Below are 26252 nucleotides of genomic sequence, written 5' to 3'. Positions count from 1 at the left end.
AGGCTGGGACTATTCCGGTGTAATATAACCCTACCAGCCAAGTATCTACAAGAGTACATATTTACTGCAAACTCATCCGCAGGCTGTATCTAAAAACTGATTCCTGACTATAAAGGGAACAAAACCAACTGTGAATCAATAGAAATGTTCACTTGCACATAGAATTAAGCAGAAGCAAATGCCCAGATTTGTCCTCTGGAGCAGGGTGGATGCCCACTTGAGGAAAGGGGGTTTCCAGCCTGGTGGAGCTGATGGTATGTGGTGGGAAAAGAAGCAGTGCTGACACTGGGAGTCCACAAATGCGATCCAAACTGGGGGAAGAACTGAGTCTAAGTTTTAATACCTTAATATTCGAGGTTACGGACTAGTGTTGGTAGGGAGTGCCTGCAAACAGCTCTGCAAGAAGCTGCTGTGTTGAGCAATTAAGCAAAAGCTTAGTGTTTATTACTAATATTTTTCAGTTAGACTTTATCTCATATTGTTATTTTGGAAATGTTTTAATGCTAATCCATGGTTGATGTTGTTTTAAACCTAAAACCCAAACCCCCAAAGCACTTGATGGCAGTGCATAAGCTAAACTCACCCATGTACTAGGCATTTTAAATTTGTTTCACTGCAGTTTTATTTTTAGTTAGTTACCAGTGAAAGTGAATAAACAGAAGGCCATACCCAAGCTTTCTACTTAGGTCACCTTAGGCACATCCCTTTTTCTCTGCTACTTGTAATAACTGCTAAGTAATGCTGGAGGAACCGCAGAAAGTAAATAGTGCATGTTTAATTTTAGACTTAAGTATGACAATATAAATAGAAAGCAGTGGAAAAAAAGGTTGCTGATTCAGATGCTGAAGGCAGTGTTGTTGAGACAGTCCAGAGTTAAGCAGGGAGGCAAAGGCCAGTCGCTTACCTAGAACAGGGTTTGTATGGCCCAAGGTAACGCCTTTTCTTTGGACCTGGGTTGGCCTAGCCTGAGCCTAACTCACTGCTCCTGATGAATGCCTTAAGCGCTGTAGGGACACACCACAGACTGTTCTAGTAATCCTGTGGTCTTTGAGAAGCAAACAGTTTGGAGACATGCCAGATTTCCGCTATGTGACTCTTCTCTTAGGAACATGCACAGTAACCATGTATTTGAATTCCCAATCTGAAACCTTTGATATTACACGAATTTTTATTTATTTATTAAGCTCATTTGAACTTAAGCAGTCACTGTGCTGCTAATGGAAGCTATTAAATCTTTGAACAACTGGAGCATCGAAGACTGAAGTTTCCTCCCTTTCTGCTGCAGCAGCAGACAGAAAGCTAACTTAATAGAATGGTATTTTCTTGGTTCCTGTGTGTGAATGAAATAATGCAAAGTGTTGAGTAACCCCATCTATGGGGTTGCTAGAGGAAGTATTGGAAAACTGCAGTGCTTTACTTTCTTTCAAGTGTTCATCTTTTTCTGTACAGACCTCCTAACATGCATGGAGTAGTCTCAGCTTGAAATGTAGTATCAGGGTTCTCCAGGCTTTCTCTTTGTGTCACTTAGTTTTGTGTCACTTGTCTATCATATTTTTGCTTGTGACCATATGGTTTATATACTGCCACTAATGCTTTGTGGATGCCTGTTCTCAGTGCTTCTATTGATGAATTCTTTTGTTTTATTAACTTGCATCTACAAGGCAAAATTTGATTTTTGAGGTCAGGCTGATTCCACTGGTCGCCTTATGGGAGTTCATGAAAGAATCTGGTTTGTAAGTCAAAGAAGTTTGTTCCCTGATGCTGTAATTATGTTCTCCTTATTCAAAAGCTTTTGCAACTTTTTTGATGACACTGGTCTGAATTTGTTTCACAGATGAATCAGGGCTTTGCTGTAGAACTCGTGACTTGTCTAATTAGATTTGTACAAACTGTTCTTCTGGAATAAAATGGAGTCACTTGGCCTTTGGGGGGTTGTGCTGATGAAGTGATTTACATCTTTGTTTTTTAGGACTTGGATTAACAAAGCAACTGAGTAAATGCTAAATTTTAGTAGGCGTATAAATATTTTGGGGGTTATTTTAATTACGTGTTACAGTACTGCAATGATAAACTCCCTGCATCTTCTGTAAGCAATGGCAGGAAAGAGGTGTTTCCATAGTGGGATTAATTGTCTTTTAAAAGCCATGGATGCAAGATTTCTTTCTGCAGTGCCTGACTAAAGCAGGAGCGCAGATTGCTATTTTACACTAAATGCCTTGTATTTAAGTGGCTGAAAGTAGGGGGATTCATCTCTGGCTCTGCTGCTCCTGTGTGGAAGAAGGATTTCAATTGCAAAGGAAGAATGTGGCTAAACAGGATTAAGAAGGGTAGCATTAGGGCCTAAAGTGTCTTCTGGACTGATTATTGAAAGCCACAGGGATAAACTTCTGGTGATTTTAATAAGGTAATGTTCTCTTTTTAAGACCAGCTAACTCCAGCTGAGCCTACTGAGGTCACCTTCCAGCTAGGAGGATGTCTGTCTGTGGGGGAGGAATGGTGCCCTGAAGTGGAGAGAAAAGATTGTTAACTTGAATAAATGTGCAATAAGTAGGACTGTGAGTACCCTGTTACTGACTCCAAACTTCTGTGTGTGCAGCTGGCACCACAAGTCGAGAAAAGCTCTGCTTCGGGTACGCATGCATTTGAGACTTAAACTAGTATTTAACGATGATGAAGATTGACCACCAATGTCCCTCACTTTCTCCTGCCGCAGCATGATGTAGTCTACATGTAGTCTGCTGTTTCTGTGATTTAAAGTCAGCTTCCTCCACCTCCCCTCACTCCCCTCTTGCTGTCAGCGGTGGCATTTTCCAGATCCCTTCCCAGGACTTAACTCACATTCTGAGCCTGAGCAGTCCTGCCTCTCAGGCTTGCGTTAAAGCGTCTGCCTTGGGTGGGAGATGATATACAGTAGTCTGCTTTATTTACAGGAATGTCTTTTTAATGAGAAATGTCCCCTAGAATTTCCCCCAAAGAATAGTCTGGCTGCTGTACTCACACATCCCGTTCCCCAGGACACCCATGGAAAGGGCATATGGATTTCTCATTGCCCAAAGTGAAAAATGTTCCTGGTGAATGTAAATTTTCTGCTGCAGTTCACAGGTATATTTGGATCTATGGTCTTTTTGTATGGTTTGGAGTGCTGCTCTGCTCTCTACCTCTGAAAGAGGGGGTTGATTTATTGCAGTCCTCTGTGAAAAATGGTAATACATGATTTATAAGGGTACTCAGACAACAACGATTTCCCAAGCACTCATTTAAGGGGGAAAAAAACGTGGAAGGGGAGCTCAAGCTGCCTGATAGATTCAAGACCATCTCTACCATGGCCAAAATCTTAAGTTGTGGGTACTTGTGGGAAGATCTGAGAAAGAGATGGGTTTGTTCTGCAAAACTTGACAGAGGCACCCCACAAACACTACAAAACCCTTGGGAAAAGCTGTGACCCTCCTGAAGGGGCTGAGCAGACTGTGCTCCCCTCCTCAACAGGTACATGTGAAATTCAGACCTGGATCATGGCATTTGTGCTCTGGGGATAGCTTTGCTTCTGACTCCCAGAGCAAATGGTTTGGGATTTCAGTCCTTGAGGGTGGGAAGAGCTGTTGCACATTGATAAGTGGTGGTGGCCAGTAATTTCCTTCAACTTGTTTTTCTGATATGATCTTCCTTTCTCTTTCTTCTTAATTCCATTCCCTTGGCGTGCGAGTTGGTGTCAGGATGAATATGTATATATGTCCTTCACTCTGTCTCCCTCCTGCCCGCTCAGTTGATGCTAAGTCCTTGTCTGAGAGAAACAGACTCCTTGGGGTGAGTAAATACCTCCCTAATAAACGGGGAAATATTCTTTTATTTTCCCTGATGCCAAGGGATGCGCTTGCAACTGCAGCAGGAAGTCGCTGCCTGATCCTCTTCCCGTGCCTCCTTAGCCCAAGTGTTTCCTAAGGGGGCGCTTTTGGCTTCAGTGATGTATTACTTGTAAAACGGCATTGTGGCCTTTTCTGTACTGACTAGGCATAGCAAGTTTCTCTTAAGAATATTTCGTTAAAACTTTAGCTGTATGTGCTGCAAACGGCTCCTGTCATAACTATGTCCAGATGTGTCTTTAAAATTGTCTTTATCCATTGGTTTTGATAACCTTATTTGGCAACTTACCTTCTGTGCTGAACACTGCATTCATTATCTTGAGGAGTTTTGCTCAAGTGCCTCGGTCCCTCCTGGTGTTTTAATTTTCTTTAGTGAGAAGCACAATAAACTTGGAAACACCGACTTATTTCATGTTGGCTAGGGATTTAGATTTATAGTTCTCTGGTTAGAGACCAAATAAGTTAAAATAAAGCCCAGTCATTTTGCCTTATCTCACTGGTGAAACGCTGTCTGCAGAAGCTGAAGTCATCCTTTTGTTTATGCTGGTTTAGTTATTTGTTATTCCCCAGCCTTTTCTATTCAGTACATCCCAGCCTCTTGCACAGTGAAGCTTTTTCCCATGCTTTGATTGAAACTTTCAGCTGTGCTTTACCAAGAAGACTTTGTCCTGAGTAGTAAAGATGCAGCTCCTCGATGCTGGTTTGCAAAGCCCATGCTGAGAATTCTTGTTCTCATTCAATAACAGCCTTCTGAAGGAAGGCGGTTGGAATGGCACACACACATCATCAGCGCTGTGTAAGGCGACGGCATCGCTTGGGCTGGTGTGATGTCCTTTGTTAGTGCACCCGCTGGACTTACTTGCATTCATATGTACAGTGGGAAATTGTGAGGACTTCATGATAGCTATGACCAACAAAGCTTCCCAGGAGGGGATTCCCGGGGGCCTATGATATTTCCAGTTAGGGAGTTTTGCATCTTGGGTGTGGGGTTTGATTTTGTTCTGTTTTTCTTGGCAAATACTGTTTGCAAATACTTCTGTAACAGGCTTGCATTTTTATTTTTTATTCTATTTAAAAGGCATATTTTGAATACTCATCAGTATTTTTCTTTAGTGTCACAGCCACAGATAAAGCAAACTTATAATCTTCAGCTTTTAAATTATCAGCAAACTTTGGTATTCTGTTCTTCTTTTCTCCTAATGATGTACAAATACCTATAAAAAAGGGGAGCTTTTCCTCATTTTTCTCTTACCAGAATCTTTTACCTGTGGTTGCCACTGCTTCTGACTACTTGTTGCACCCTGGAGATGAAACTGTTTTGTATCAATGTATTGGGTTGGGTGACCTGGATGTGGCATCTCTTTGGTACTCAGAGCTGGACTTGTAACCGTAATCTGTCTCAGTAATGACACATTAGTTCCAGGGCAGTCCTTAAGCTGTATAAGGGCAACTTCAGCATCTTCCTGCCACCTCACATCTGTGGCTTGCAGCAGTACTTAAGGGAGCTGGGTTCAGCAAGCCACATGCCTACTTCATCATTGTGAAATGTGGTTTCTGTATGTTTATTGTATCCTATTCTGTTTCTCTGATTAAACCTTTTTGTAACGAATCTATTTCTGATGCAAGTGCTACCCTCCTGCATATGTTTTTGAATATTTTTTCATTGTTAATTTTTAGTTTTGTCCAATACCGGGCCTATTGCTGAAAATTCAATGCCTAGCGATAGATGTAAAATGAGTCAACATGGGTGTTTCAATAGTGACTTTAGGCATAAATCCCTGAATTCATATCTGTTACATCTTCCCTGACAAGAAAATAAGACATTAAGGAAAAGAGTAGGTAGGAGTAGAATTTAGATGTAGCAGTTCTTGATTGCATGGAAGGTAAGAATTTCAGAACTTATATTATTCTCCAGTCCCTCCTTTGCCATTTCAAATGAATCAGCATCCTGTCGATGATGCAGTTCTACTCTGTTATTGCAAGAATCATATCTCAGTCAATCAGAGTTGAAGTATAGTAACATGTAGATAGCAGAGAAGGATGGGAAGTGCTGCCTGTGTCAGGCCAAGGCTTGGCTGAAAACCTGTTCTGTGCTGCCTGTCTCTGCCTTTTGCTGTTCTGAGACTGAACCTTTGTGAGTCCTTTAAGCACTGTTAATGCTAGTCTTGTTCTGAAATGCAGAAAAGTGCTCACTGCAGACAGCACTATTACACAAGCCATGCTTCTGGTTGAAGCTTTGCCCATGGCACTGCTGTCCTCCTGCTTGTCACTGTGGCCTGTAGTGCAGTACTGAGGCGAGAGGATGCAGGCAGATGCAGAGCAGGTAGCCTGAACTGCCACTGCCCTCAAGCAAGGACTGCACTGACTGGTGTTATAGGCGAACAGTATGTACGCTTGTAGGCTTTTAGAAAGACATTTATTTGATACATCCGATCCTCAAAAAACATGTATCTAAAAGTAGCTTAAAAATGGCAGAAGTACAGATTTCTTTTCCGTCGAGTTATTGCTGCCACCAGAAGAGAACCATTTTGTTACCTATTATTAAGACCGCAAGTTTGCAAATGGACTAACCTAAATTGTGGTATTGCTTTTGTTATGTAAGATAATTTTCCTGTTTGTTGCAGTTTTATTTTAATTCCAGCTGTGGCCTGTGGGTAAAAAACCCCAAACCAGTAGGTTTGTTTTCTGATGACTACAGTAAAACCATGGCATAAAACTTGTAATATTTATTTAGTAAATATTAAGTAAATCCTGCAGTTGCTTGTGAAGCAAATGTGTCTTTTACTCTGATGTGGACCTCCAAGTACCAAGCACAACAGAGCCCTGATAACCCCACACAGCAGGGAGGATTAAAACTGGGAAGAGAAATCATTGGGCAACCCAGACTTGTGACCTCTGTCTTCTGCATACGCTGCAAAATGGTGAACTCTGTGCATCCTTTTTTCTTAATGATAAAAGAATCTGACCCTTTAATCCTCTTCCTTTAATTACCTTACATCTGTACCTTGCTTGATTTGGGCCTTAATGCAGCAAAGCTTTTTAAGCATGATAAAGTGTTTTCCTTAATCAGGAGTTCTAATTCAAATATTCCCAGAGGCCTTTCCTCCCTGATTTGGACAGTGTTTCCACATTTCCAGACAGAAGCAAAACATGGTATTATTTTTGCCTCCTTGGCATACATTGTAGAAACCTCTCTTACCAGTTCTTGAAAGCATTTTGGCTCTTCTAAGCATGCTGGCAATAAAGCTGGTCTGATAGGTACAATCAGGACAGACCTTTCGATAGGGCTCAGAAGTTGCTGCTCTCACTGAGAGTGCTCCAGGGTAAGCAGCTATGCCCCACTGCCTGCCCTAACTGCTGTGGTGATCCCTGTATTAGCCAGTAGCCACCCCTCTCCTATTTTGCAGCACCTTCCTTTTTATTTGGTACCAGGCCGGTTTCTAGTGGACTTTGTGTGGTGTTGTCATTTCTCACTGCCAACAAATGCTAAGCATGTTTAGCTTGTTTCTTCCCATGGGTATGACCCTCCCATGCCTCTGCTCTGCTTCATCATCTTTCTTCTTATTCTCTTTCCTGGTCTGCTTCTCTAGCTAATCTGCTCCTAAGGCTTGCATGCATTTGCATTCAAGAAAAGAATGTCAAGATGCACAGGACTAATGGCATTTGCACTCAATAGCCATGTTGCCTCTTCTTCTAAGCAGTGTTTTTTCTCCCACCTTCAACTTTGTCTTCTCTATTGAGGCTGCAGGGCAGAGATCCAATCTCTCTCTTTTCAGAGAGGACCATGATTTCAACTGAGCTTTACAGGCTTCTGCGTAATACAGAGTAATATTTGCTTTAATTTAATTAACTATTAGCATTTTCTTGGTGTGTTGTGTTCTGCTGTGAAGATTTTGTGTTGCTAGGCAGCTTGCTATTGCCGAGCAGCCCAATGGTACTGACGAGCAATCCCTAACCTTTTAAGAGGGGTAGTTCAGGCAACACTGAAGAGCATATCCTGATGTGCAGCATATCCGTTCCATGATAAAGCTGGATAATTTATACCTCTATAGAATGTTCTTTATGAGGATCTGATTGCCTTTAAAGAGAGCTTTATGAATCCACTCAGATTTTATAAAACTGTATGGGTGTTGTCCATGTGTAAGATTTTATCGGTCATCTTCATTGTGACAGAAAATTGAGTTTCCCTTTTACTAGTCTATAATGGCGGCTGGTATATGTCACACCACTCAGTAAAAAAATAAAACAAAGCCTACTTTAAAGTTGGAGACTGCTGTATTTCATATTTCCACTGCCCCAAGGAAATGCCTTAAAATTGCTTTTGAAAGAAAAATCTTCTGGCTGGATCTGGAACTGGACTGTTGTATCCCTATTTCACATTAAAGAAGCTAAACTGTAAGGAAGAGCGGCTTCTATGCTTATCACAAATCTGTGGCAGAGTGCCATGGGTTATAAAGTGCAGATGAATGCAGAGAAAGTCTCTTTCTAATAAAAAGTGTGGAAAAAATTTCTCTGCCTCTTTATCCATTCACTGGCCTGAGGGCACACAAGGCAACAGAGGGCATCCCAAGGTAATCGATACAGTCTGAAAGAGCATCCAGAGTGATAGTAGAGTGTGAATGTAGTCATGCTCCACATCTGAGAAGTGTGGCACATCCCTAGATTTACAGCCTGCAGCTCCAGAGAGCAACTTATATTTCTCCCTGGTGTTCAGATTCCTTTTCACATCAGACACTGCTGCAGCTTGTGCTGAAGTTGAGAGCAAAACCGTGGCTAAAGGCCACGGGGCAGGTTTGGTCCTTTATCTCCCCAACCATCAGGGTGGTTTCTTTCAGTTTGTCCCCTCTCTCTAGACAGCAGCAAGCACTTTGGCATCCAGACAGTCTTCTTTCTGTATCTTTCTGGTATTTAACATGTCAGCTCTGCATCTCAGCTGGGACTTTGAGGTGTTACTGTGATAGCATCATCATGTAGGCAAATTGGCAAAGGATTCAGGGCTCAGTAGCTGTTTTCTCTTGGGTTTGGCCACTGGCATCTGCCTGCATGTGTTTCTGTTGCCCGAATCTCATCTGAGCCCATTGCAAGTGCCCTCTATTTGCTTTTGGGATTCATGGGACACATCACTAAATTACTTCTGCAGGTTAATTGAAGAAGCTACATGACTTCAGGCATTAGGATGAGCTGAGCACTAATCCCCTCTGTGTGTTTTGAAAGCCCATCTCAAAATCAATAAGCATGCAGCTATTCTCTCCTTTTAAATAAACATTGTCATAAAGTGCCCAGTCCTTGCTGGTATAGATAGTGTTTCTTGGGCTGCACTGTGATAGTGTCTTTTAGAGGAGGACACAAAAGGGCAAACCATAAACCCAAAGTAAAGCACTTTTATAGAGCGAGTCAGATTAAAATCAAGCAGGTTGTGGAGGAAGTGATGCCTAGTTTAGTGTACTTTAATTAATCTATTTTAGTTTTGCATCGTTAATTAATCTCTTTTGTGGTTCACATTACTGCATGCAAACACGTACTTCTAATGTGATAGTTTGTCCTAACTGCTAGCATACTCTTATACAATAAAATAGTCATTTCTGCCTGCAGTTGTTTTCTTTGAATTTCCAGTCTTTCAGTGACTCACATGAAATGCAGAGGAGCTGTGGTGGGAGACAGGAGGCTCTGCATGATCAGAAATAACTGTGAAGGGCAATAACTGGAGCTGCTGGTCATTCACAGGTTGTGATCCAGTAGCATCCTTGAGCAAAAGACTCGCTTTTGGGAACTTTAGCTCTTTAAAAACACCCTGTCTGATGGCCAGTATTTGCAAGAGTGTGGGTGTAAGTTTTATACCTGTACCAAGGAGGGGGATATGTGATGATTTTCACAGTGGATGGAGACATCATAGTGCAAGTTTCCAGGCTACAGGAGTGAGTCAGAGTAAATATGGAAATGTCAGAGCTGACTGTCCTCCTGGATGTTATGATAAATTTCATCTCCTGCAATCAAGTAATTGCACAGCCCTGGAAGGATCCAGGTTTGGGCAAAATGCGTTGAAGTTGATCAGTGTGCTGTGAAAAGAAAACCCTTTAGAGGTATTGCTTCAGCTCCACATCCCTTGGGTGTCTTTTCTCCTGCTCTCAGATGTGTTATCTGGTGTGAGGTACAGGACAAGAGTTGTTTTTCAGGAACTGGAATAAGCTAGCTTCCAAAAGTAAAGGCTTCAATGGATCAGACACCACTTTAAGCCTGCTTGTTGGGGGCTGCCATCATCCTAGCAAATGAATGGGTCTGTGGCTGACAGATCATTGGATTAAAGCTGACATACAATATTTTATCAATGGAGAAGGAATGAGATTGCTGCACAAATCAGTCTGGGTAATCTGAATGCAAAGACTGTGTTGAACTGAGCAGTAGGATAAAGGAAGCATCTGTATTTCTGACAGGGTCTGTAAGAGGCTTTGCAGGTCCTGAGGAATCATTGATATTTAACTGGAGAGAAGCTGAGAAAAATTAATTGCTGCTGTGCAAAGGGAGAGGCCCTTTCACTGCCAGTGGTGTGCAGCATGCTGACTCCAAAGAAAGAATTGAAAGAGGGAGACAAAGCATGTGGGTGAGAGGCATGACAAATTAAACCTCTGGGTAACCCGGTGTCAGTAAATCACTTGCCCCCAAACAGTTGTACTTCGTTCCTCAACATGCCATGAAATTGTGTAGGAGCACAACTTTATACTCTGTATTTGAAGTTGAAGCCTTATTGAAGTGCATAAAATACACTTGGGATCTTGGGAAAACTCTGTAGGGTCATCACATAGCACAGGATGTACCTCAATGTGAGTCAAAACATCCCATGGTTGGGGTGAAAGGGAGGAAACACCTTTTGATACGGCATTTGGGATACACCAAAAGTTAGGTGTATGTTATGCTGAACTTGAATCTCCGTGGAAAACCAAACCAAGCTCCAGCCTCAGTTCTTTCAATTTGTGGCAAGCTGCAACCTTCTTGTGCAATAAGGTTTCTTTTCAGACCCTTAATACATGATCAAATAGTGTACTTGTAAAAAGCCCCCATTATTTACTGAATAGTGGAGATGACTCTTGTTATACAGTGGTTACAGGTAGTGCAACATTCCCAATTAAACTTGTGTATGTGTATCTGGAAGTCAACCAGAAAGAGAACTTTGGACAAACTGTCCTCTGCCTCACTGCTCAGTCCCACAAAGAGCCAAAGCCAGATGCAGACCATGTGTTTGGATAGATTTGCTCCTTTGCTCTTCCTTTGATAGAGCAATCTGTGTGTGTGCACATGGGTATTTTCATGCACAGGAAGGGATTTGGTGCCTCTGTTAATGCTGTTTTGTTTTGGACCTAAAAAGAGATGATGAGCTCTAAAATGGACACAGAAGTACAAACATTCTTCCACATCTTGAATATTTTTTTTTTGACATTGGCTGCTCAAAAGTTCCTTGTTTGAGGCATAAAAATGTGGTTTCCAGCTGAAGCTGAAGTGCAGCTATAGCAGCTCTAGCTGAGCTGCAGTCTGTAGCATTACTGCCATAGACTCCTGAGGTTTTTTTTTTGCATGCAAACAGTTCTAGGTAATCACATGCATTTCCCAAATGCTGTTAAATTTCAAATCCAGGTGCATTCTAGTAATGCTGCTGTGCTTCAGGTTCCAGCAGAGCCGCCAGTTGTAGCCACATGTAAAATGAAATGGTGCAAGTAGCTCTGCTGGTTATAAAGTCTTGTACCAAATACTTAAATTTTGATGTGTTTGTGATGCAGGGATGCTGATGAAGGCTGGCAGGAAATCAAAGGGATGAGGCAGGGAGGCACAGTGCTGGGCAGCTACCCCTGCACAACCAACTGCATGAAGTGTGACCCACTGCAGGGAAGGGGAGTCAGACAGACAGATGTCCAAGCAAAACTGTGCTTTGGGGATTGCATGTTTGACTGTAAACTGAATAAAGTGAACTTGTCTTACCAGTAGGCATCCCTGAAACAGCAGGAACAAGGCAAATAGAGGCAGAGGGGGCTCTGCCTTAAGAGAGCTAGTAGATGAGCAGCAAATGAGTGCAGCCTGGTTTGGACTGGCTTGCTTTCATGCATCAGAGGCACGCTCCCCTCCCTGGACCTCCCTGCCAGGCTGTAAGCTGGGTGCTCATGACTGCTTCCCCGGTGCATACCGGAGCAGCCTTGGGGCTGTGCCTGGAGAGCTGCAAGGCTCGTGACCTCCAGCTCAGCTCTGGGGTTTGATCTCTCTCTACTGTGGGAGAATCTTTGTCTGGTGTATTTTGTTCAGTCAGCACAGAGATGTGCACATCTGTTTTTTTCCAGCCTGAGACCATTCTCATCTTTAAGTCCTACTGAACAAATGAGATATTGTTTGCTAGTTCTGAGAGCTGTTTGTTAGTGTAAAAAAAAAAACAAAAAAAACACAATTCCTTTCTTTCTTTGTAGCAAAGAAAGCCAAATGAAGTAACAACTGGTTTAACACTATCTTGTTTAAAAAAAAAAGTATAATAATTCTCATAAATGTTTAACATTTTAACAAAGTTCAGCACACGCTCCAGCAGTACTGCATCTGTGTTTCCTCTGCTATTTTTTTAAGCTTGGCATACAAAGTACCATTTAAATACCATTGTGAAAAGGGCAAGCATTCAATTTAATGCTATAGAAATTATTGTAGAATTAAATCCTGGGCAATATATCTCAGTCGAGCAGTGTTGCATGTAGCCACATGCAGCTAATGAGCCATCAAAGGCAACGCTTTAAATCCCCAGTCTTACAGTATTCAGATCCTTTATTTTTGCTGTCATAACACAAATCACCAACCTTGATTCTAAATCAAACACAGGTAAAAGGAAGAAAATAAAAACCTTAAAAAACAAAAGGAAAGAGGAGGGAGTGTAACTTTGTGGCTAATTGTAAAGAAATTTGAAACAGCAGTTGGGGTTTCCTTCAACGCTGTTAATCACCTCTGCTGGAACATCCTTCACAACCCAAGTTTTTCTTGTCCTTGTTGCTATTTTCCCTCTTCAACATGGTACAGAATGTACGTATTCTTTGTTGTTCTTGAAAGCCATTTCTCGCATGCTGTGGTGGAAGGGCTTAGAACACAGGCCATTACAGCTCCCTTTGGTCTTGGTGGGGGCTGCAGGTTTTCTGCCTCCATCTGGAGCCCTGAACTTACTAGTTGTGGTTCTTACCAGGGTTGGTTCTGCCCAACAGGCTGCATAGGGAGATGCTGATTCATTTTCTACACCATCCAGTGCAACAAGGCTGAGACCTCGAGGATGTAACACAATAAGAAGCCAAAGTGAGAGGGTGGTATTTGTGTACAGAATTGAGGCATGGGTTTTGCCAGCATTTCCTTCCCCTACCTTGTTTTCTCCCAGGCTAAGGTAAACATATGCAACAGCTTTGGATCCATGCTGATTGCCTGCAGGCTGCTTAGTGGCCAGTGTAAAATGAGAGGTGGCCATTAGCTAGCTCCATAACCATGGGCATTCACCTTGCTAAAATCCTTGAGGTATCTCGAGGAGGAGGTTCTGCTGAGGGCCACCTTGGGCTCCTGCAGCCTTTGAGCAGAGGAGCAGCACTAGGAATGTGTGGAAAACCACACTAGGCTACTTTAATTTTCATAGGGACTATGGGGAGATCAAAATAGGTTGTCCCCAACCTGGTTTTGATTCATTCAGGCTGCTTGACAGCAAGACAGCTGAATGGGTGCTGTGTGTCTGTGATTATTACCTTAAGTTTTCAAAAGTGAGAAACCATCACTGCACATTAGCAGGTTTGTAGCTAGCTGTAAAGTGAGGGGCTGTACACTCCGCATGTGCCTTTGTTTGACTGGTTTGTGTTTTGACAGCTTCATGGGGTGGGTTTTTAATAACTGGTGTCAGATATCAGATATTAATTGCATGATAATGATAGAAGCCAGAAAATGAGCAACTATGAGAAGCACCCTTTATGTTAGGCAAAAGACTTTTGTGGGCTAAGAGGCAGAGCTTGCCTTAAACACTTGAAATGCCCAAGGTAGTTAAAAGGTGGGAGCAGGGAAAGGTTGTTACTGTCTCTACAGCTGCATCGGCACGGCACAGAGGAATTAACTCATCTCGAAATATTAAGCAGGGTATCACTTAATCCCAGCGTTACCCATGGAGATGTGTTTGAATGCTATGGCTCAGTGTCCCCACTCGGCTCCCATATGCCATGAAGCCACATAGGTCACATACACGTGTGAAAATATGCTTGTTTGCTGCAGTATTCTGAAGTGGTGAGTGAAGAAGCTGAGCTGGAATTTGTAACTATCATAATAATTTAAAAATAATAATGTAGTAAGCAATAATGAAAAATGCTTAGGAGATTGGCAGATACATCTGTGCAAGTCCTTCAGCCTGATGCGTTAACCAGGGTATTCCCAAGCTCTTACAGTTTATCTCTGCAATGTAATTTTTCAGCAAAATGTTTGTGCCTTCTTATTAAAATGTTATCCTCGGTTCACACTAATGGAGTGGTTAAGAAGTTATAATGTTTACTGAGTTTTGAATTTGCTCTGGTTTTAATCCTCAGGCAGTATGACTTGGATTCTGTGAGATATTTAACTTCCTGGCAAAAGAGGTATAGAAAATAAATCAAGCTTTGCTATTGTAATTACAATAATGTTTTCTACTTGAAAGTATGTTGCCTGTATGTTTATGTGTGCATGTTTATGTAGCATACACAAGTCATTGGGATTATTTTCCTATAGTGGAAATTCTATTCATGTCTTAAAAGGCATCAATGGACACTGGTCATCTTTGTATTCAGCATATGTTAGTGCAATGAATAGAGATATTTTTCCCATACCATTGCAAATATTTATACACTACACACCACTGCAATTTACTTTAAAATATATTTTCTCTCACAGGGGTTTCCTCTGTTTATCATGGTATTTATCCAACTGGGAAACACTGAAAAATGGGATTGTGTTAACAGAACAAGCTAGAAGGATACAAATCATTCTCTTTCTGCCCCTCTGTGAGAATAATGTGAATATTTATAGATCTGGAAAGCTTTCAGGAGTCTTTAATAAGTGAGAGCCAAACCATTCTCTTTGTGCTGATGCCATTTCTGCTTTGACCTGAACATCCATCAGCTGGGAGTTGTAGCACCAAGGCAACTGAATCAAATCTATCATCTCTACTTATGCCAAATTTCTGGGTCTTTTTCTATTAAAATTGCAATCAAACAGGAGCAAAGATGCAGAGCCCTCTGGTAATGTTGTCCTCAGCACATGGCAAAAGGGACACTTAAATGCAGCCACCTTGGGATGTGGGAAGCATGTGGCTTCTTGCTTTTAGTTTGACTGTGAAGTTGCATGGGTCAAACACAAGACTTGCTTGTCTCACACAGCTAGTGGTGTTCTCTGTGCAGTGTTTAGTCTTTGCAGTGGTTGCTTTTTGCCAAACTGTTTTATGTGGAAGGTGGGTAGGGTTTTATGAGAAGTGAAAGCACACTGGTAAGACAAAAGAGGAGGTTCCAGTGAGCTCTTATTGAAGCCAACTGATGGAGTGGGGAAAGGAGGAGGGTTAACACGATCCAGTGGGAAAGCAGAGAGCAGAAAAAGCACTTCAAAGCAAAGGCTGAGCAGGGGTCAGAGCTAGTGTCAGGTCCAAAGAGAAATGGAGAGGGGATAACCTGAACTCCCTGACAAAGAGAGTGGTGTTGGGTACTAGGGGGAAGAGTGAAGGCTGGCTGAAACAGACACGCTGCAGGGAAAAGATTAGAGTAATCTAGGGAAAAGAAAATTCATTATGATTTAACAAAATAAAAAGAAAGCAGGGTTATCTCATGAAAAAAATCAGTGAAATCTCTCTTGTTGCCTTTTCTGAGTTTCCAGGAGCAAGGTAGGGACAGAGCTCCAGAAGGTGAGTAGGAGTGTGTGTGTCTTATTAGAGGAGATGAGAGGCTGAGTCCTAGCATAGTTCATTCTTCATACAGTTCTCCGTGTAAAGGTCATATTTAAGCCTGTTGTTATTGGCTTTAGGATTGAAGGCCAAATTCTGACTGGGGCACAAGTCCCCTTTTCTGTACTACAGTACCAACCTAAATTAAAGCTGCAGGATAGATCCTCAGGTCTTTATTCATATATAGGCAAAACAAATCAATAAAACATACTCAAAGATTCACCTGGGGTCATGCATCCTATAAAGCTTTCCAGAAGGTTTAGTTCTACTGGATTATTTTGCCTGAGAATATTTTTGAGCATGAAGCAGTTATACCCTACAACAGTCCATGGGCGCACAAGAACTGGAAAAACATACTATATATAATACAATACTGTAATAATTGCTTTGCCTCCTAATAATGGAGGCAAAGCAGTCTCAAGCAATGAACATAGAGCAGGAAGATGGACTATAATTGCTTCAATCTGTGTTTAATTTTGTTGGGGGATGGGAAATAAATGTCAAGTATGACTAAATATGACATAAGGAGATGTGCTGGCTGCACTGCTGTCAAATTAGACAGCTGTCTGCTGCACCAGTGTGCGCTCTGAAAGCAGAGCGTAGGACCACCTCAGTGGCAGGAATAGTAAAAATTGTCTTCAGGAGAAGAGTGATTAGCTGATACCAAAGCAGAGAAGAGCTTACTACTGACTTTTGCTGAAGCACTGGCCCTTTGCCTGGTAACTGCCAAGCTGCTTTGGCAAGCTGTCAGGGAGTTTGGGTTTTTGGGTCTGCTGGCTCAGAGCCTCCCAACCATTCAGACTGCTCCTGGCTCTGGTGTCTGCAGGTTTAGCACATGTCCCAGCTGCTGCTTGGGCTGAGGGTACCCAGCTCCATGGTTTCCCTGTGAAGAAGCCAGCAGTCTGGCAACCTCTGCTGTGCCCTCCCAACAGCCTGGGAACAGGCTTGGGGACACCTGGGTCCCTCTCAGATTAGTGGGAAGGAGAGTGCCTGGCACCCTGAGGGACCAAGAAATGGGAATCTCAGCTGTTGCCTAATTTGGAAAAACTCAATATTGTTTTGATGTTTTTTTTTTTCTTGTTTTCTGCCTATAAAGAATGCTGTAATTTCCAATATTTTCTCTAAAACAGAATGATGATGATTTTATTCCAAACTCTCCATGGACTAAATTTGAGTCATTGTACCCTCAAGATTAATCAGATTTTTCTGTTGCACATCCTTCCTCCTGACCACAGTTTCTGCTTTTCTGTGCTAGTCCTTTTGGCTTCAGGGTTCAGTTGCCTTCATTGTACATACATTGTAAAATAGTTGCTTTGTCTTTTCCAGTGTTCAGAGAAACTTTTCTTGTCACCATTTTCCCAAGGGCCAATTTAGATGCTGTTTTATCTTTGCTGATTTTTTCCATCCTTTTAATAATCCTGGGGCATGGTGGAGCCTGTCTCTGCTCACTCTTCAGTCTCTGGTGCTGAGCTGCAGGCTCCTTTTTCTCTGTTGTCGACCTGTCTTGTTTTGGGATTCTTGCTCTTCCTGCTGTTCTATTGCCATCACCAAGGTTGTCCAAATTCTCCCTTCACCCTGGAGCAACCCCAAAATGCGTTGAGCTCTTAAGAGAAAATTCTGAGATAGGGACCAAACTGACACAAATGTCTCAAGACATCAGTTGCAGTAAAAGTTACTGAAGGAAGAAGGGTTGGTAGAAGAGACTAGTTTCTCCTCTTGTTGTGATGATTTCTGAGCCAAAATCTCAACAGGGAGGTCATACTGTCCCCAGTGAAAAGGCTGTTATATTCAGCAGGTGAAATACATAAGCATATAAGAAAGGTGCTGTTCACCAATGGTTTGTGCTGTAACTTTCAATTACAGGGAAGGCAGGAAGAGCTCTTTTTTGTTTGTTTTGATGTTGTGGAGTGCTGGATACCCACAGCAGGAAAACATGCTATGGGCTCAGAGGAAACTGATCTTTGAGATTACTCCATGTCTTGAGCCTGGGAAAATGCCTTCAGTGGTGGTTTCATCATTTCTGTGAAGGCAATAGCCCTGTCCAACAGCTTCAGTTTGCTGGTGAGAGCATCCTGGCTCAGATCAGCCCTCTCTGCCCTTCTTTGCTCACAGGAGAAGCAGTACAATGCTCAAGAGACTCACCCATGCCCTCAGTGATGTGCATTGTCCTGGCATTGCCAGTCTGGTATCTGCAAAAACTCAGAGCACTCTTAATCTGTGGCTTTTGGGAGCTGATGAGATTTGCACCTTTAGCCGTGTGGCAGCATGGGGATAAGAGGATGTTTTGAAGATTCTCAGCTATATCAAAAGAAGGAAAAGATTTGGTCCAAGAAGACTATCCCTCCACATGCCATTAGAAAATACAGTGATTATGTGTCCTCCATTTCAGGGGCTCTGTGTTAGAGCATTTTGGAATTTGGATTAGTAGTTCAGGTTGGTGTGCCATGAGTGCCCCTTCTCACACTTTGGTATTATTTTTAATCAAACTGTTAGATAATAATGCTTTTAAAAGAAACCAAAAACACTTCAGGAGAACATTGAGTCCCGAAGTACCCAAACAACAATGCTGCTCCAAATTCCTTCTCTGTGTGTGGTGAGGAGACCAGGACAAGTATGGGGCTTTCTTTTATGAGACCTGAGCCACTGCCACTGATTAGAAATGGAGTAAGAAGGGTGGAAGGGAGTCTATAACAACACAGAAGCAATGCTGCCATCTAAAACTGGCCCTTTATATAATCTGGGATGTCAACGACACTTTTACTGGGGTTTATTTTAATGGCTCTTAGTAGTTATGGCTGATAGGCAGCGGCAGGGCTCACACCATGCCTTGGAGGGGTAGCCTTGGCATTGCAAACCTCCACACCCTGCCACCAGCGTGCCCCAACTCCAATGGGACCTTGGCCAAGCCCCGTGCCCTTTTGCTCCTTGCTTTTCCCTGCTGAGCCTGGTGAAAAGACCTTCAATTACTTCCAATTGCAGTGACGGTCAGACACCCAGGAATGAGCCGACCGCCTCATTAGGCCACTGAGCTGCCCGTCAGTGGTGGCTGCTCCCTGTCACAGCTAACCTGGCTGGCTTCTGCACAGCGATGGCTCTGCATCTCCCCAAGCTTTGTGTGAGCAGAGGCTGTCTTCCCAAGGGAAGGTCAGAGATGTCTGCAAGGCTTTGAATGGCCTTACTGGCACCCATGTTCTTCTCAAACCTGATACGTATCTTTGCTTCACAGGGAGCAGGGTTGTATAGAAATGAGTGGTCCAAGGACAGATCCAGATGAAATTGTAACCTCTGACATGACTACAGCATGAAGGAGCAATAGTTTTTTGATTTTTATATAGTACATGCACAAAAGCCTTGTAGATGCTCTAGTACATGTTGTGTTTGTTCAAGTCAGACTAAATTTGGAGTTTGGTTGATTGGCCAAGGGATGGATACATATGCAAGCAAAAAAGGGATGTGGGAAGGTGAGAAGTTGGAAGGGGAGGGGCAAAATCGGGTTGTGTGGAAGAAAGCTGGGATGATCTCCCATCCTTAGGAGAAGGAGCAACATTCTAGTACCTATAATTGCTCTAACCAAAATCATGGCTAAATAGGTTTCAGAGGAGCTGGGAACAGGAACGAGAAAAGTCTAAATTAGCACAACTTCAAAAAAACTCCAGTTCTAGAAAGATCAGCATGTCCTTCAGAGAATGGCAACACTCAAAACAGCTCTCCTCCCTTCATGCGCCATATCCATGCAGCTCTGATTTTCATGCTGTAGGGTTGTGTTACTTGCTGAAATTGAAGAAAAGTCTATAGGATTTATGAATCTGGTTTCAGAAAGAACTGGATTTTGCCCTTATTAAGAGCAGAATCTTTGTTTCATAAATGGTTACTCCAGGAGAGTACAATTGCACATCCCATACTTCCAAGTAAAAGCTTCTTCTCCACATCTGTCACTTAGAAGCTGAAGAATGCAAATGCAGCTTTGGGGTATCTGGCTATGATCTCTCAATGTCTCAGCATGGACATGTTACTCCCATTTCTGATGGCCTCCAAGCAGCTGTGTGCCTGCTTGCAGCAGCTTCCTTAGAGACATTTCAGAAGGAGTTTTCCCTGTTCTTCTAAGGCATTGGATAACATGAATGCTTCTTACAATGGTCTTGCTCTAAATACCCTTGAGGTCACTGGTCTGCAATTCAAAAGCAGGCAGTGATAAAATACCCATAGAATGCAGAGGCTTTTTCTCCTCCCTGCCAATAAACTCTTGTATTATTTGCACATTGCATTCAATTAGATTTCCTATTGTAACAAAAACAGAAGTTCAGCTGATGTGTTCATTTAAGCAAGATGTGTCTATTTTCTTGTGTAGAAAAAAAGGTGTCACTTACTTTCTACTTAATTTTACTGCATCTGTCCATATTCTCCAGGAATGAGCTTCTCAATGCGGTCTGATTTGTGTTCTTTGTTGGTTGTTTCTTATGACCTCCCTTCTGTTTCAGCCTGGGGGCAACAGCAGGCTTCCTGTGGAGATTGGTCCATGTGACATGGTCTGTTCCCTTCTTCCTTCTGTCATTGCCTTCTGCTCTCACTTCTGTTTCTTCCTTTGTAATGGCTGTTCAAGGGGGATGGGGTAATTGTTGAGCCTTCAGTCCAGATTGTTGCAGTTCATTTTAGATTTGCTGTGTACTGCTGAAGGAATGTGAGCAATATTTGTTATTGTCTATTACAATAGTAGCCAGAGGCCCAAAGCAAACACAAGGATCTTTGTGCTTGCCATCACGCAGGCAGAAGTCCTACACTGGGAAACATCAAAATGCACAAGATGGGCATTGGGTTAGGGAATGTCCAGTCACTGAGGTTTCCCACTTCTTAGGCAAGTTGTATTTTGGGACTGGGTTTCACTCTGTGGAGCTGCAATAATGATTTTCTCTGTCCATGTTGTGTTTAAATCTGTCATATGTGAAAAGTCCGGCTATTTTAGTGTTAAGCAATGATTAAAGAACCTTTCACTTTGCTTTTTCCTTTTATAACTCCTTCTCTTCGAGGCTGTGTGTTTCCATGCATTCACTTTCTTCTCATCTCCCTTTTTTTGCTTAAGCACAGGCTCACAGCAAGTCCGCCAATCCCAGACCAGCCATTACATTTAATTTTTTGCCTCTTGAGGCATCATTTTACATGTGTAGCAATGTCACCAAGCTCATTAAACTTGCTTGTTTAAAATCTGTGTGATGGCTCACATTTACAGATGGAAAACTGGCTGAAATGCCTTCCAAAGCATGGTCACAAACCTGTGCTTTACCTCCCTATTTTATTTAGAGGAACCAAACTTAGAGCAGTGTGTTCTCTTTTAGAAAGGCTTCACCTTTTATGTTGATCTATGCTGTAGGGCACTTTTCTTGAGCATGAGTTAGTGCATTGCAGGACTCAGGGCAGCCTGGAGCTCCAGAGGTCTGGAAAAGCTGCCTAAAGAATGGTTTGTAGTTACGAGTTTTACCTCTACAAAAAGCTGCTTAATTCTCAGCAGAGACTAAATCAAAAGCATTTTATACTGTAGAACTTCAGTCCACATGAGCAGAGAGTGAAAGATAGTAACTTAAGGGTAGAACTAGTGTTCAAGAGACTGTCTCAAGCAAGCTGAGACAGAAGACCACAGAAGTTAAGGGACAAATCTTATTGGGTGCTAATCAGCTTCTACTGCACACTCTGCATCTTCAGATTCCAAAAACTCAGTAAGCTGAACATGTTCCCACCCTGAGGAGCTGAGCTGTAGTTTAAAATGATGACTATTCTTAACACAGAAGTTTTACAACTTTTGTGTTAATCAACTTCTGTGACATAATTTAAGGCCTTTACATCTCAAAGCTGCATTGAGGTGAATCTAATGAAATAGTAGCAGTGACCAAAAACTTTATAGTTCATTTGGTAACTTGGAGATGTGTTGTCAGCTTAGCAAAAACTGATAAAGCATAAAAGGTAAACCAGCATCTTTCAATTCTGAAGATATCAGCTTTGTGTTTAATTCCAAGAGTCATTTTTAAAAAGTATTTTATCTGAATTTATATACTGAGATTTATTTATCAAATACTATGCTATAGAAACATGAGTGAATGACACCCTTACTGTTTTCTGGTTTTTGGTTATGAGGGCAAGAAAAGGGAGCAGAAAGCTTTCCCTCATTTCCATCATCACTAGCTGTGAATCACCAGTACTGGCAAGAGGTAGCTGTAGCACTTTTGGATATAGAGAGATGGGACCTGTATGAGAGAAGGACCCTCTTGTGCTGCAAGTTGGGCAAAGCCTACAAAGCGTGTATTTGACCTGTATCCTTCTGCAGAAAAAAATAGTCAGAGTTCTTATTCCAAGCACGGCCTCCTTCAAGCCTCCATGGCTGAACATGAGCCATAATTGGAGATTTCACCTGTAAAACAACTCAGCTGAAGAGCAGATTCTTGGCTCACTTTTCTCCTAGCCTACAGGGTCCAGTTCATTTGAGGTAAAGAACATCAGTCATTGTTCTCTGCCAGTGGAGCGCTACTCCTGGAAAAACAGGGTACACCTGGTTACCAGAAGAGCTTTGATGGATCTTTTCCATTAGTTAGAAACTACATGAAGAGCTTCATTTTCCAAATCTAGTACAGAAAGTGTATGGAAAACATTTGAGAAAGGCTGCCTTGCAGTTAATGCTGGTAAACTTTACCTTAAAGCCCTTGATAAGGGCTTCAATTTTGTATTAGCTACAGATGTCATGAGGACAAAGCCAAATGTCAAGAAGCTCTTAGAATAATGCAGTAATGCCTTAGGTGCGTTCTGTCACAATAAGATGCATTTTTGTCTTTCTGACAGTCTTGCACAAAACTGGCAAGTCAAAAAAGAAAATACAGCACTTACAGCAGACCCAACCAAACCAATTACATTTCTATGTTGTCAGTGACATTTCAATCATATGTGTGTAATTTCAAATATGTGTGCTCCTTTTTGATGCTTTGAATGATTATTTTTGTTACTTCACGAACATCTCGCTTTGAGAGAACCAGTATCATGCAGACCTCATACACATAAGGAGCTTTACAAGAGTTGTTGACTCTTGGAAATAGCTCTTTGTTCTCTGACTGAATCCAGTTGCTTGGGTTTTCAGTGTTCAAGTTCAGCCTTTGGTGTGCAAACCAGCCCTGCTGATGTCAACAACAATTGCACAAAAATATTTAAGTGTGCAATCAGTCTGGATGAGTAATTTTCCCTCTCTATGTATTTTTTGATATATAAGGGAAGTGAAAATTTTTTCTTTTTTCTGCATTATTGTTGCTGAAACAATGTTTATTTTTTTGGACAAAAACATAGAAAAAGAATGTTTGGCACAAAACTAAGATGTACTTGTCTACCCAAAACATGTATGGTGAGCTCCAAGACATACTTGACTGAGAGTAGAGTTGCAGATTATGCCCCATGCCAATAACCTACTATGCACAAAGACAAGATTTAGAAATTGAACTTTTCAAGGTCTTTCTGATCATATAAATAGCTCTTTGTCTCTGACAGATATGATACAGAATGTGCTTTTGTATCTTTCAAGGTATAACAGGATCTTGCAAGGTATAACAATATTTGCTTTTTGTTAGAGTTCTGTAGAAAAATACTATATTGGTGCCTGACAATTCATATGAGAATACTTATTTTTATATAGCAACTTTATAAAAAAAGGCACTTTCAGGATGTTATAAGAATTACTTCCTACCATGTTGTTCCATGGCTGATGTTTCATTTCAGATTGGACATAGGAAGAACACGCAACTGTGGTTGTCTAATGGTGCCGGAAGAGCGCCATCCCCTTTAACCTTTTGCTGCATTGTTAATGGTAAAGTATGAATCACAGTTATTGCTTGGTACATTTTCCTCATGCTGCATGGTGATTCGGATGTGCGTATCTGTAATTAATGTGAAGGAGTTGCATGGCTAATTCCCTGTGTGTACTGCTGACATCCTGTCTGCAGCTTTGTCCCTGATCTGTTACTTACGTGTCTCAAACAGACGGTTATTGCATTACATCCTTGTATTATATGAATAAAGCCTTGAACTTTGTCCTTTGCAATATTGGTTCAGAGCAGTTTCAATTCAGTTTAAAGAAGCCTGAGTGTTAAAATCATTTGAGTCTCCCTTACACATCTTAAATGTTGATGGGATGATTTCTGCTCAAGAGAAAGCACTAAGGTTAAGAAATTGCCTTCTAACTTTTTGTCATTGATAAATGAGTGCATGTTTCTTCAGATTGAAACTATGCAGGAAGTCCTTTCTGGGCAGGGAGTACTCGTACTCCTCTGCGTTGCAAGGCATCATGGATCTACAGAAATTACTAGTGCAGTATTTTGTTTATTATTTCATCAAACAATTCTGAAACAATAACCCTCCTCAGGCAACTTCCTTCCCTTGCTGCAGGCCAGTCTCCAGTAGTCTCTTTATTTTTCCCCATCGCCATGTTTTACAGCTTACTTAAGGTTTGTATCTGTGAATCTTCCCTGATAAAGCTAGGTTGGCTCTAGAAACACTGTAGCCCATTAAGAGAGAGGCCAGCTCGCAGATATAATGGTGTCAGGAGCCCAGGCCTCCAGGAGGAGTCTGAGCTCTTTTCTATGTCCCCATCCATGTTGTTCTGTTTTTATCATCCCAGTATTTGTGTCAAAAGTAGAGGTAAGCAGGATGCTTATGTCTTGGAGCGTCTAAACTGTGTCACTGCTGAACTTCAGTTCCGCACTGATAGAAAATGGGGATAAAGGTGCTTAATTATCTTCTGTGGATATTGTGGGATAAAGTCATTAAAGATTTGGAGTATTAGAGCTAGACACAATCTGGCCTTTATTAAAATCATTGTGATTGTAATGCCGTTATTACCTCTGTGCAAGTCCGACAAAAGTAATTTTTGTTATAATGGTGGAGATACACATCCTCTAATTATCTAGGGCAACTCAAATTAGCACCACAAATAACTGCTAAAAGTTGAGACTGCATGATGTGAAACATAATTGATTTTGAATATGTTAGGGCACAGCTGATGTTAAGTGATATGCAATATTATTTTCTCCTCTTGGATGTTTAGCAATGCTTTGAAGAGAGATGTGATTTATACCATTGCTAGAGATTTTGGGGAGCAGAAGCCTGAGAGAAGCAAGTAAAGGAAAGCAAACACACAACTTGCTTGAATTTCTTAACTATTGCTACTTTTACCTTGTCTTGTTTAGTTACAAGTGCCTTTATATGGATTTTATCATATTTGCAGATTTTAAAATGGGTGCAGTTACAAAGTCAGAATTAAGACTTTATTATTGTTATTACTTTTCAGATCTGTCATATTAGTAGAGAAAAAGAGATTCCTAGCAAACATCCATAGGTGTTTTTTCTGGGAGAAGTAGAATAAACTTGATGTCTGATAAGCTGACTCCATTTAGATTCTCTCCCTCCGCTTACTTTTGTAGTTATGCGTAAGCAGTGATTGCATGAAGCTGCCTGGATTCCAAGTAAATGATATGCCTTTGGCATACGAGAGTTCTTGTAAATAATTTAAAGCTGGCATTCTTCCATGCTTGGCAGAAGAAGGATACAGAAAGCTTTTGTACCTCAGTTGCATCAAATTGAATATTTCTTTAATCACCCTGGAGAAGAATGCACTTGATTGCACTCTGCGAGTTCTCCTGTTATTGTTCTTGGGTAGACCTGGTGGGTAACGGATAGCCTGACTGCACACCACTGCTGTCCCAGCCACCTCCTTTTATCCAGCAGCTCTTCTCCCTTGGGCAAGACTTGCTCCACTGGAGTAGTAATTGTGCAACAGTCAAAAGAAAAGAATGTGAGGAAATAGCCATCAATAACAAAGTTGGCAACCCCCTGTGAGGAGAGCTATTTTCACATGAAAATCTTCTTCAAAGAGGTAATGAAGCCTTGCTTCATTTGACATCTTATCAGGTAATTGCAGAGAAGGTGATTTCCAGGTAAGGATTTATTATTTCTTCCCTGAATGTAGGGTGAATATCCACTATTTAAAACCAGATAAAAAGCTCTGCACACTGCCCGAGCTGTCAAAGCACACAGTACAGAAGTTCAATGTTTCTTTTTTTCTTAATAATACAGAGCTAAAAAGACAGTAACTCCTATATGAGAGATTATTAATCCTCCACAAGAGAGAAACTGATGAAAGCCTGGGACTATTTCTGCATGTGGCTGCCCAGTGATGTATTTAATTTTGACGGCTATTAAACAAATCTGAACCTTTCCCTCCCCTTTTGCATTTACAGCAGATAGTAAATGTAAGGCCATAACTAAAAAAGTAGATTGTGCTGTCATCAGTTTAGGAATTTTTCTGGGGAATATTATGAAAAAACAGTAAGGGGAAACCCACATTTTTTCTGTTCTAGTGTGCTCAGTTTTCACTCATAAGCTCCAAGCTTTGAGTAGTTGCTTAAATTATTCTAGTCTCAGTTGTCAGCCAG

At 41.6% G+C, this 26252-nt stretch overlaps 1 long non-coding RNA gene across 2 annotated transcripts in view; it reads left to right on the top strand.

The window, feature by feature from the left end:
• The window catches only part of LOC130606503 (uncharacterized), a 37688-nt gene extending 11947 nt beyond the window's left edge, over positions 1-25741 (top strand). For both annotated transcript variants that reach the window (XR_008973987.1, XR_008973988.1), the window contains exons 2-3: positions 23542-23629; positions 25546-25741. This is a non-coding gene — a long non-coding RNA (uncharacterized LOC130606503). The remainder of the gene's footprint in view (positions 1-23541; positions 23630-25545) is intronic.
• Positions 25742-26252: the final 511 nt, after the last annotated feature.

The sequence above is a fragment of the Pezoporus wallicus genome, unplaced genomic scaffold (genome assembly GCF_028554395.1).
Source record: "Pezoporus wallicus isolate ANWC-B61680 ecotype Strahan unplaced genomic scaffold, APGP_CSIRO_Pwel_v1 contig_7073, whole genome shotgun sequence".
NCBI classification, from domain to species: Eukaryota; Metazoa; Chordata; class Aves; order Psittaciformes; family Psittacidae; genus Pezoporus; species Pezoporus wallicus.
The sequence above is the reverse complement of the archived record's forward strand: the minus strand, read 5'-3'. Positions and strand labels throughout refer to the sequence as shown.